The sequence below is a fragment of the Phoenix dactylifera genome, chromosome 3 (assembly GCF_051530095.1).
Source record: "Phoenix dactylifera cultivar Ajwa chromosome 3, Ajwa_hap1_PhDact_Kaust_v1.1, whole genome shotgun sequence".
NCBI lineage: Eukaryota > Viridiplantae > Streptophyta > Magnoliopsida > Arecales > Arecaceae > Phoenix > Phoenix dactylifera.
Genome location: NC_143192.1, coordinates 2,795,167 through 2,806,382, shown reverse-complemented (window position 1 = coordinate 2,806,382; position 11,216 = coordinate 2,795,167). Strand labels below are relative to the sequence as shown.

Here is an 11,216-nt window from a genome sequence, read left to right as displayed (position 1 = left end):
ATCTCTCTTTCCCTCTATTTGAAACCTTTGACTATCGATTGACGCATTTCGACTATGCTTCTCTCAATGTCTTTATCTTTCTTAATGTTTCTTTTTTATATTAACCATCTCTCTCTCTCTCTCTCTCTCTCTTTTTTTGTTACCTTGAGCTATGGTTAATTATTGGATCTTTCTTTTTCTATATTACTCTCTATTGCCTTGTAAGGAGAAACCTAAGCAGGTTAGTCATAAAGTAACCACATATATTTCAGCATTAAGTAGTCAAAAAGAGAAACTACACTTCTAAATGTTATTCGCAAGCATATAAATAAAAAGCAATAGTTTTTGTACTTGTAAGTATAGGCGATGCTAGACAGAACATCGGCAAATTACATGTAAGAAGCTTATCGACAACCTATTATTGATTAATTGCAAGTTATTTTAATTTTAATATGAAATTGTAAGAAGCATAAAGTTTAAAACACATGAATCCACTTGTAGTGGATTAAGTTACCAAATGCGTGCCCCAAAGTATTTTCCATTTATCATTAATAATAGAGTTTTGGAATCGCATGACTAAACTAAAGTGGTCCAAACATGCTTATGCCTTCAATGCACATAAACTCCTTGTGCCATTGGGCATAAATGCAGACAGTGGCGGTACAAAACGCACTCTCAATGCCGAATCCAGCCAATAATGCCCTCAGTCACGCGTAGAATAGGCCAAAAAATAATAATAATGACAGCAGCGGTCGGGCGCCCCTTCGGTCCCAAAGTCCAGCGGGCCCTCGCTGGCGTTCCTTTTCCGAGTCCCCGTTCAGGTCCTCAGAGATTTTCTCTTACGAGCGTTTCGCGGTGGGCCCACCAATGAGTGCTACATCCCGTGGGGTCCACATGCCGCTGACCAGACTTCGAATCGCGACCGTTGAATCAGAAGGATATGGAATTAGGAAGACATACGGCGACTTGCCACGTAGCAGTCCGCAGAGTCGTGACTCCTCGAAGAGCAGTAAATTAAAAAAAAAAAAAAAGAAAGGGTGGGCCCCACGAAGCAACGAGCAATCGAACGCGCATGGGAGATAACCGTTAGAACCACGCGGACCGATCTGACCGGGATCTAACGGCCAGGATTAACTAGCCGTTGTTTTTAAACGGAGGAGAAAGAGGAAAGAGAGTATCTAAGGACATATATCCGCCCTCCTCGTACTTTCTCTCTGTCTCTCTCTCCCCTTCAAAAATTGCTCATTTTTCTGTCCTTTTTCCACTCTCTCTTTTCGGGATTCGAGAGAGAGGGTGTGAGCGGCGATAAATCCCCTCCAAGCCCCAGTCGATGGAGTTCCGGCTGTAGCTCGATTCCTCTCCTTCTTGGGATCGGAATTTCGAGTTGCAGATCGCACCAGATCGAGTGGAGTGAGACGACTCGTCGAGGTTCTGATCAATTTCTTCTTCTAACTTTCTTGGATCTTTGTTTTTAATTGCTTCGTTGGTATTGGTTTGATTAGATCTATCTTTCATCTTTTGAAAATTTTCTGGTTTTGGTTTGAATAAAGATCAGAGTTTCGGCGTTCTTTTCTGTGTGAAACTTTTGAAAAAATCTATCTTTTATCTGATTTCTATTACAATTGTATCTGTTGCTGTTCTAGAGTACTGAGAATGGATACAGTTGATGAGAATCATCTGGGCATGACCAAACCTGCTAATTTCCAAGGTATTGTCGGATATATTTAGAGACTTGTGGTTTCTTTTGTGTGATCAGTGCGAGAATTTGATCATGAAGTCCGAAATCTTAGCTCTCAAGCACTATTTTTCACTTATTTTCCTTTGTTTCTCCTTTGCTTGCAGACATGGGAAATCGTCGAGCATTGAGGGATATCAGGAATTTGGTTGGCGCTCCCCCGTATCCTCGTCAAGTCGGCAAGAGGGGATTGACAGAGTAATACATGAAACCTTAAACTCTCCTTTGATTAATTGTTGGAGAGTGCACTAATTTCTATTTTTAATTTCTAGATTTCTGACGTCTTCCAGCAAGAACAGAATAGATGATAAGAATTTAACCTTTGAGGGCCGACGGCCAATCACTAGGTTACTTTAAAACTGTCTCCTTTTTTTTTCTTCTCTTTGTACGGGTCTCTGTTTGCTTAACATTTGTTGATGGATTGTGTTTTCAGGAAATTTTCTGCTTCCCTGGCAAACAAATCACAGCTTTATCATCAGGTAGTTCTACATTAAAAGAAAAGGAAACCTGTGGTTCATCATTTATTAAGTTCGAAGGCATGTTAGATTTCTTTGTTGATTCATTTAATTCTCTATAGGAAACTGGCGGTGGGCATGAGCTTGTAGGGATTGACAGACAGAAAAAACCAGCCCCATCCGTCCTTAGTTTGAATAGTTTGGGTACTTGTACTGCTGCCAGAGATGTGGATGACCATAAGTCGGTCAATGAACTGCCATTGCCTATGGTTGTGGAAACAGAAGAAATGGTTTGAATTAATCTGATATTCTTTATGAGAAGATTTTGAACTATTTTAGGCATGGGTATTGTTACTTTGATTTTGATTAATTGTACAGGATAACTCTGATCTCAAGGAGGTTGAAATGGAGGATCTTGTATTAATTCCAGATATCGACAGCTGCGACTCTAAGAATCCACTTGCGGTTGTGGATTATGTGGAAGACATATATAACTTCTACAGACAAACTTAGGTGAATTTTGACTTCTTAGTATTAAGAAAGGGATTAATTAACTTGGTTTGTTGCAATAACCTTATTCTACTAATCTTCTGAAATATATCATTTTTTATGTAAAATGAGTTGAATAGTTAAAGCTTTGCTTGAATAGTATTTTTCGTTTGCAATACGAATGCTGTTTAAATAATATGTCTGCATGCTTATGCAGATTGCAGGATGCGTCAACCCTAATTACATGTCAAACCAGTTTGACATCAATGAAAATATGCGAGCTATCCTCATTGACTGGCTGATAGAGGTAGACAAGGACAACCTTACTATAACTTAAATTATCCGAAACCATGGCTTCATTTTTCTCTCGAGTTTTAGAAATTCCTAACACTTTTTATGAATTTTTCTGCAGGTGCACTACAAATTTGAGCTAATGAATCAGACGCTCTTTCTCACGGTAAACATTATAGACAGATTCTTAGCAAAGCAGACAGTAAATAGGAAGAAGCTTCAGTTGGTTGGCGTCACAGCCATGCTTCTTGCTTGTAAGTATGAGGAAGTCTCAGTTCCAGTTGTGGAAGATCTGATCCTAATTTCTGATCGAGCTTACACGAGGGAAGAAGTTCTTCAAATGGTAATCTCAATAATGGTGTACATGCTCTTTAATTTTATTTTCTACACTCTTTATCCACATAACTACCACTTGCCAATATAGGCTGATGTTGACTGAAGCCTTGCAACTGATCCGTTAATTTTCTCAGAAGTCCAATTTATGACTCTGCACTGATCAGTAAATCACTTTGTCTATTATTTGTGGATCATGTCATAACTATTAGGAAGTGCTCCCTTCCCTCCCCTAGGCCAGCTATAAACAATATTCACGAGCCTTATGCACGATAACAACCAACAACTCAATGGAAGTAGTAAAACCAAGCAACTAAGAGTAGAAACATATAGAATTTACATGGAAACCCCTTCAAAGAAGGAAAAATAAACAACAGGGCACCAATCAGGAATCCACTAATCAATGAAATGAAGAGTGCAACAGGTCCACAACAACAAGAAAATTCCAAGAATACAAGAAAACCTCTACAATAAAATGCATCAACAAGCTTCCAACTTACAAAGTTAGTCGACACACCTTCAAAGAGAGAAACCCTAACTTTCAGGAAGCATTAAACACCCTTGTATCTTGAACCTCAATCCGAGAAGAACCTTGTATGAGACCTTTGTTGTGTGTAGAAATCAAAAACCACCACCTCTTGCCTCTTCTTCCTTGTATTTTTTCTTGCATTGTGTAGGCTACCGCTTAAAAATATATATGCCTTGTTAGTATGATGTAGACCACTCCATATGAGGCTAGCTCAAAACACTAGTAGTAAGCCCAACAATAACAAATGCCAGACTTGTCACTATGGTGCGATTTATCATGCTTATAATCACTTTTTCTTATTCCTTTCCTTTTGTGTTGTGATATATGATATCTACTTCATGCTAACTGATGCAAGCAGGAAAGTTTGATGGTCGACACCTTGCAGTTCAACATGTCTGTACCAACTCCTTATGTTTTTATGCGAAGGTTTCTTAAAGCAGCTCAGTCTGATAAGCAGGTTTGGTTTGTTTATTCATCACATTAGAAGTTCTATTGATTTCTTGACTAGCATTGTTCTGATGGAAATATACTTATCCATACAATGATTTAGCTGGAATTCCTTTCCTTTTTCATCATTGAGCTCGGTCTAGTTGAGTACCAAATGCTCAAGTTCCGCCCTTCGTTGCTAGCTGCTGCTGCGGTCTTCACTGCTCATTGTACTCTTAAAGGGTTCAAGCATTGGTCTAGGACTAGTGAGCTACATACTAGCTATTCAGAAGATCAGCTTCTGTGAGTTCTGATTCTTTTCCCCTCTTTAAACATTTTGCAACTAATAGTATTTCCAATCAGGGTCTGATTTTGTTTCCAAAATTTTGGCATTAAAATTTCCAGTTTTTGCTGTTCTCTGTTGTAGTGAGTGCTCTAGGTTAATGGTGGATTTCCACCAGAAGGCTGGAAATGGAAAGCTCACTGGGGTACACAGAAAATATAGTACTTTCAAGTTTGGATATGCTGCAAAAGCTGAACCAGCACTCTTTCTGTTGGACTCGAGATCATAGTATCAGCTTGCAGGGTTACTTGATGATGCATTTCTTAACTTTCTGTCAAAAAAATGGTGCAACAGAAGTTGCAGAAGCTGGGGAAGTTAGGTTTTTCTAATGGTTACTGGACAATGATCTTACTTGACAACTCTATCAGGTTTTTCAAATTTAATGTTCAAATTTGTAAAAATGCCGCTGCCAAATGGAAAATAATAGATTAATTGGCTTCTGCATCCATGTCTTGGTTTCTAGTTTCGTTTTTTGTTTAAGATGCCATCAACATTTTAGGTTAACTCACTGGTTAGAATTTTCATCAGTCCACTTGTTTCCAATTAGATGAAAATGGTTTCAAATTCTACATATGTAAATGTTAATTTACGAAACAAGTGTCTTGCACATTGCTGGTGAAAGGATCCATATAAGGTGTTGGATACTGTGCCATGAATCAATGGATATTTTGCATAAATGATATAATGTAGTAGATTGTTCTTTAACAAATTGACGTAGATTTATAGCATATATGTCCCTTTTTTTTTGGTACAACGGCGGCTTACATACTACGGATGTGAATGCGGGCCAACAAAATTAGAAAACAAAAGACTACATAAAGATTTTAGCATAGACCTATTGTTTACCCCGACGAAACCACTAGAGTGGTGAGCCGCAGAGGAAGCCACCCAGTCAGCAAACCCATTTGCCTCCCTGTAGACGTGTGAGGCTTGGTGGGAGTCGCACTCTCCTAGCAATCTGCTGTGCATCCTCGACCCCGGATTCACTCAACCACCGTGGCCGAATCTCCCTCAAGAATGATACGGTCCATGTCCAGTGTCTGCCACGCATAATAGATACCTTCTCAGGCTGCTCTAAGCTCGGCACATACCACTGACGAGTCAAAGGTCTGTCGATCCCCTGTTGCAACTAATCTGGCATCGTGGTCTCGGATGGCGAACCCTACACCGCTGCATCTCCTATCATCAGCCACGCTGCCGTTGAAGTTCACCTTAAGGAAGCCAGGAGGTGGGGGCACCTTGGAGACGAGTACTGTTCTGGACGTTGCATGAGCAGAATGGGGGCCCCAAATGTTCCTAGCCAACTCAGGTAATATCTCTGTAGCCTGGTGATCTCCATCGCATACAAAAAAGCTCTAGCCGCTGTCACCCTCGGTTGAGGGCTGACACCTTCAAAAACTTGAACATTCCTATCCAGCCAACACTGGTAGCCAGATAGGCAGCGCGAGTCCCACCCTTCTCAAGCTCAGATCCTCATGTCAAGGCCTCCAAAAATCATAAAAAATCCTCAATGGACGACCATCTCTGCTACTAGTCCAGCTAGCCCGAAGTACATCACCAAATCTGACCGGCTCAGGGGCATCCGATGAGGGCATGGTAGATGGACTCCTCTACCTTCGGACAAGACACATAAGCTATAGGGACCCTCACACCCCATCTCTCCAACATAGCTCTGGTGGGCAAGCATCCCTTGGCTCCATTCTAGAGAAACAAGGCAACCCGTGGGTGAATGCGCATCCTCCAAATCTATCTGCTCTCCATCTGTCGAGTTGAAGGCTCTCGGACCAGCCTCGAAAGGTCTCGGGCCTTCACCACCGGTGACCCAATCATGCTCCACACTCTCTTGTCCGTTGTTGCTACCTCTAAGATGGGCACAACTAGAACTCGCTCAACCAGCTGCTCTCCGAACATGTGCCTAACGAGATCCTCATCCCACCTCTACTCCCCTCTGACGAAGAGCTTGCATACCCTGCAGCCCTCTAGCCACTCATGGTCGGCCATGGTGGGCCAACCCTACAGTGTACCCTTGGATAATCACCTATCCTCCAGAATTCCGACTGTCCGGTCATCCCTGATCTTCTATCTGATCGTCGATATTACCTTTGGGTCACGCAGAAATTTAGCTATTAAAACCTTCTATTTATTATAATTTATTATAATGTCATATTATATTTCACAAATAATTGACAAAAGGAGATAAAACTATACCTTGCGCGAGCTAGTATTAATGATGCTGGTATTAATGATGAAAATTTCTATATGGAGTCTTAGCTTGTGCATCTTTGTTTGCCATTTTTATATCAATATGAAGCCAGTATAGTAACTAGAGTTTCTCGGCTGTCATTAAAGTTTATTGCATAATGCATAATAGAAAGTTGACTATTAAGTCTTCTATTCGTTATAATTTATTGCATTACCTGTATTTCAAGAATAGTTAGAAACAAGAGAAAAATCATATTCTGTATATAGTATGGGTTATATGCTAGTTAACACATATTTTGCAGCATTTAATGTGCATCGAAATTGTCCTTTAGAAATATGATTCATGTATATGTTAATGCATGTTTTAAATCAAATGTTTGCAATCCATGAGATCAATGGTAAGAAGTACAAAGTTGATAACTTTCTATTTTTAAGGTTACTAAGAAAATGAAATAAGCAGATTTCTTAAACTATCTATTTTTTGACAATTAGATGCATAGGATAGGAATCACTAAATCATATGATTATTTTGACAATAAGTAGCTTCAAGATAGTAGATTACATGCAACAGTTTAGATCATTGGTGGATTGGCCTCTGGTCACCTCGTTAGTCAGCTTTAAGTCCGAAATATAGCTTGTTTAAGAAATAAATTGACTTTGTGTTATAAATTTTTCTTCCTCACCTAGACTACAGTTGACCCATATGCCAGCATTAGATGACTTGACTGGACCTTACTTCTTTTGTTTCGACTTAACACTAGAAACCTTGACTATAAAATTACTAAACCCTTTATCATTTGTACAATTCCTAATTACTTAGGTTTATAGGTTGGATATTAAGCCTCTTTTTTCATAAATTAATGGTTCATTAAAAGTCATGTTCTTGTTGTCAACATCATAGTAGCATATGCTTTTTAAAATCTCTATACTTGTTATCTGTATCATTATTAATTTTTCTTAAGAATATATAATAATGTTGCGTTTTTTGTAATATTGCATTGAACATGATGATGGAATTGATTAACTTAATGAATTATAAATCATACCTTGATTCGCTAAATCCATCTTTAATTGCGCTCTGGGCTTTGAAATGCGTGCGCAGTCTCGATCACCGGTGATCTGAACAAAGGTTAGCGAGTAATCTTCTGGAGAGAGAGCACTTAATGCGTGTTTTGAGAAGGGGTCTAACAGGCTATTTATAGCCCTCTCCAGGGACCAAACGCTGCAGGTGGTTACACCCGTGAAGAGTCACCCCCCATCAAGGTAACTCTTCACTGCTGTGAAAATACCGTAATGCCCTTGTGATTATCAAGATTTACGAAATTCAAGGGACACTTGTCAAGATGTGGGTTCTAATTAAACGGGATCAGGGTTTAATTAAACGGGATCCAACATTCTCCCACTTGGACCATATTGACGCCATTTGTCAATGTGGGCCACAACTTGACGGGATCCCAACATTCTCCTATTCGGACCATATTGACAAGTGAAATATCCTTAGTACTTGAATTTTATAATCTGTATACGCGTGTTCTTTCTATCCTGATATCAATTTGGGCAAGCTTTATGTTTGATTACTTTGAGAATAATAATACGAACAATGGCGGAAATAACACCTATTTGATCGGCGTATAACCTTCCATGATCACTATATTACTAAACCATCATAACCAAACCCTTATGAATGAACTTCTCATAAAATTCATTCTTTGGTCACAATTTCTGCTACCATAGTATGCATAAACCATATGAATTCATTAAAGCAGAAAATATAATATATGTGATTTACAACCATCTAAAATGTGCACAATAATACATCAATTAATTTATACAGAAAAGGCCCATTTGACCAACATGCTCCTTGTGCAATCCCGGAGCTATTGCTTTGGTCAAAGGATCTGCTAACATAAGCACAGTATTGATGTATTGAACTGAAACTTTATGGTCTTCACATTTTTCCTTTATAACAAGATATTTCACCTCCATGTGCTTATTTCCATTAGATATCTTGTTATTCTTTATTGAGGAAACTGCTGCTAAATTATCACAATATAACTTTATGGGCCGTGAAATAGTGTCCACGATCTGTAGGCCTGCGATAAAGTTCCTCAACCAAATAGCCTGTGTAACTGCATCATAGCATGCTAACAACTCAGCCTCCATTGTTGAAGCAGCTGTCATCTTTTGCTTCGAACTCTTCCACGAGACTGCACCACCAGCTAGTAGAAAGATATAACCTGATGTTGATTTTCTACTATCTGGACATCCCGCAAAGTCTGAGTCTGAGTATCCAACTATCTCCAAAAGATCGGATTTGTTGTATGTGAGCATATGATCTTGAGTTCCTTGAAGATATCTCAATACTTTCTTTGCAGCTCTCCAATGTTCCATTCCTGGATTAGCTTGAAATCTCCCCAGTAATCCCACAACATATGCTATATCAGGTCTGGTACAGACTTGAGCATACATTAAAGTCCCAATTAGTGAAGCATATGGAAAAGCATTCATATGCTCCCTTTCAATTTCATTCCTCGGAGATTGTGATTGGCTCAACTTTTCACCTTTAGTAATAGGCACTGGGCTTGGTTTGGAATTTTCCATACCAAATCTCTCCAACATTTTCTTAATGTAGCCTTTTTGAGATAGACAAACTTTTCCCTTAGATCTATCTCTATGAACCTCAATGCCGATGACATATGAGGCTTCACCCATATCCTTCATATCAAAATTGCTGGAGAGAAATTGCTTAGTCTCTCTAAGCAATGCCAAATCACTGCTAGCAAGCAAAATATCATCTACATATAGGACTAGAAAAATAAATCGACTCCCACTGATCTTAAGATAAATACATCTATCAACAACATTTTCTACAAAGCCAAATGTAGAAATGACGTTATTGAACTTAAGATACCACTGTCGGGATGATTGCTTGAGTCCATATATAGACTTATTTAGCTTGCAAACTTTTTGACTCTGACCTTCTGAAACAAAACCTTCAGGTTGTTTCATGTAAACTTCTTCCTCTAAATCTTCATTAAGAAATGCAGTTCTCACATCCATTTGGTGCAGCTCTAAGTCAAAATGAGCCACCAAAGCCATAATTATCCTTAAAGAATCCTTCTTTGAAACTGGAGAGAAGGTTTCATGATAATCAATACCCTCCTTTTGAGTAAATCCTTTGGCAACAAGTCTGGCCTTATGTCGCTCTACCTTACCCTTGGAGTCTCTTTTGGTTTTAAAAACCCATTTGCAGCGTACTGCAGTAGCCCCAGGAGGTAGTTCAACAAGATTCCAAACATTGTTTTTAGCCATAGAATCTATCTCATCTTTCATAGCATCTAGCCATTTGGAGGAATTTACTGAATTTATGGCTTGTGAGAAATTTATTGGATCATCTATATTGCCAATGTCATAATCATTTTCTTGAAGGTATACTATATAATCTGGTGGAATTGGAGATCTCCTTACCCTTGATGACCTTCTTAAAGTTGCTTCTTGATCCACTGGTTCTATAGGTGGAGGAGCAACATTCTCAGTGATAACTGGCATAGATTCAAGTGGAACATTAATAGTAGACTCATCCTCCTCCAAATCATTATCAATGATAGGTAGAGGAATCATTGGCTGCTTATTTGAATCTTGCACACCATACGGAGTTTGCTTTTCCTCAAAATTAATTTCTTGAGGTGTTATACTCCCACTGATTTGGTCATTTTCAAGGAATCTAGCATTTCTTGTCTCCACAATCCTCAAAGTATGATTAGGACAATAAAATCTGTATCCCTTGGACTTTTCTGGATAACCAATAAAATAACAACTAATGGTTCTAAAGTCCAACTTTTTCTCTTGTGGGTTGTACACCCTTGCCTCAGCTTGACACCCCCAAATATGTAGATGTCTTAAACTAGGTTTCCTACCTGTCCAAACTTCATAGGGTGTTTTTGAGACAGCTTTAGTAGGAACCCTGTTTAGAATATACGCAGCGGTTTTTAAGGCATCACCCCACAGAGAAATTGGGAGAGTTGAGTGACTAATCATACTTCTTACCATCTCCATTAATGTTCGGTTTCTTCTTTCCGCAACTCCATTTTGATCAGGAGTACCGGGCATAGTATATTGTGCAACTATACCTTGCTCTTGAAGAAATCGAGCAAATGGACCTAAATGTTGTCCAGTTTCAGTATACCTACCGTAGTATTCACCACCTCTATCTAATCTCACAACTTTAATCTTTTTATCAAGTTGTAACTCTACCTCTGTTTTGAAAAGCTTAAAGGCATTTAATGCCTCAGCCTTGTCATACAACAAGTAGAGATACCCATAGCGTGAGTAATCATCAATAAAGGTGATAAAATACTTATGACCAGTAAAATATGGGGTCGAAAAGGGCCCACATATATCTGTATGTATGAGATCCAATAAATTTGTACTTCT

The 11,216-nt window shown here is 39.0% G+C and overlaps 1 pseudogene across 1 annotated transcript; it reads left to right on the top strand.

Moving 5' to 3' along the window:
* The first annotated feature begins 1,155 nt into the window (after positions 1–1,155).
* On the top strand, positions 1,156–5,257 carry LOC103706876 (G2/mitotic-specific cyclin-2-like; annotated as a pseudogene). Its single transcript, XR_016399733.1, has 12 exons — positions 1,156–1,407; positions 1,623–1,687; positions 1,822–1,912; positions 1,987–2,061; positions 2,148–2,193; positions 2,292–2,459; positions 2,548–2,682; positions 2,876–2,965; positions 3,071–3,292; positions 4,170–4,268; positions 4,362–4,540; positions 4,665–5,257. The product of XR_016399733.1 is annotated as a G2/mitotic-specific cyclin-2-like (transcript).
* The last annotated feature ends 5,959 nt before the right edge of the window (positions 5,258–11,216 follow it).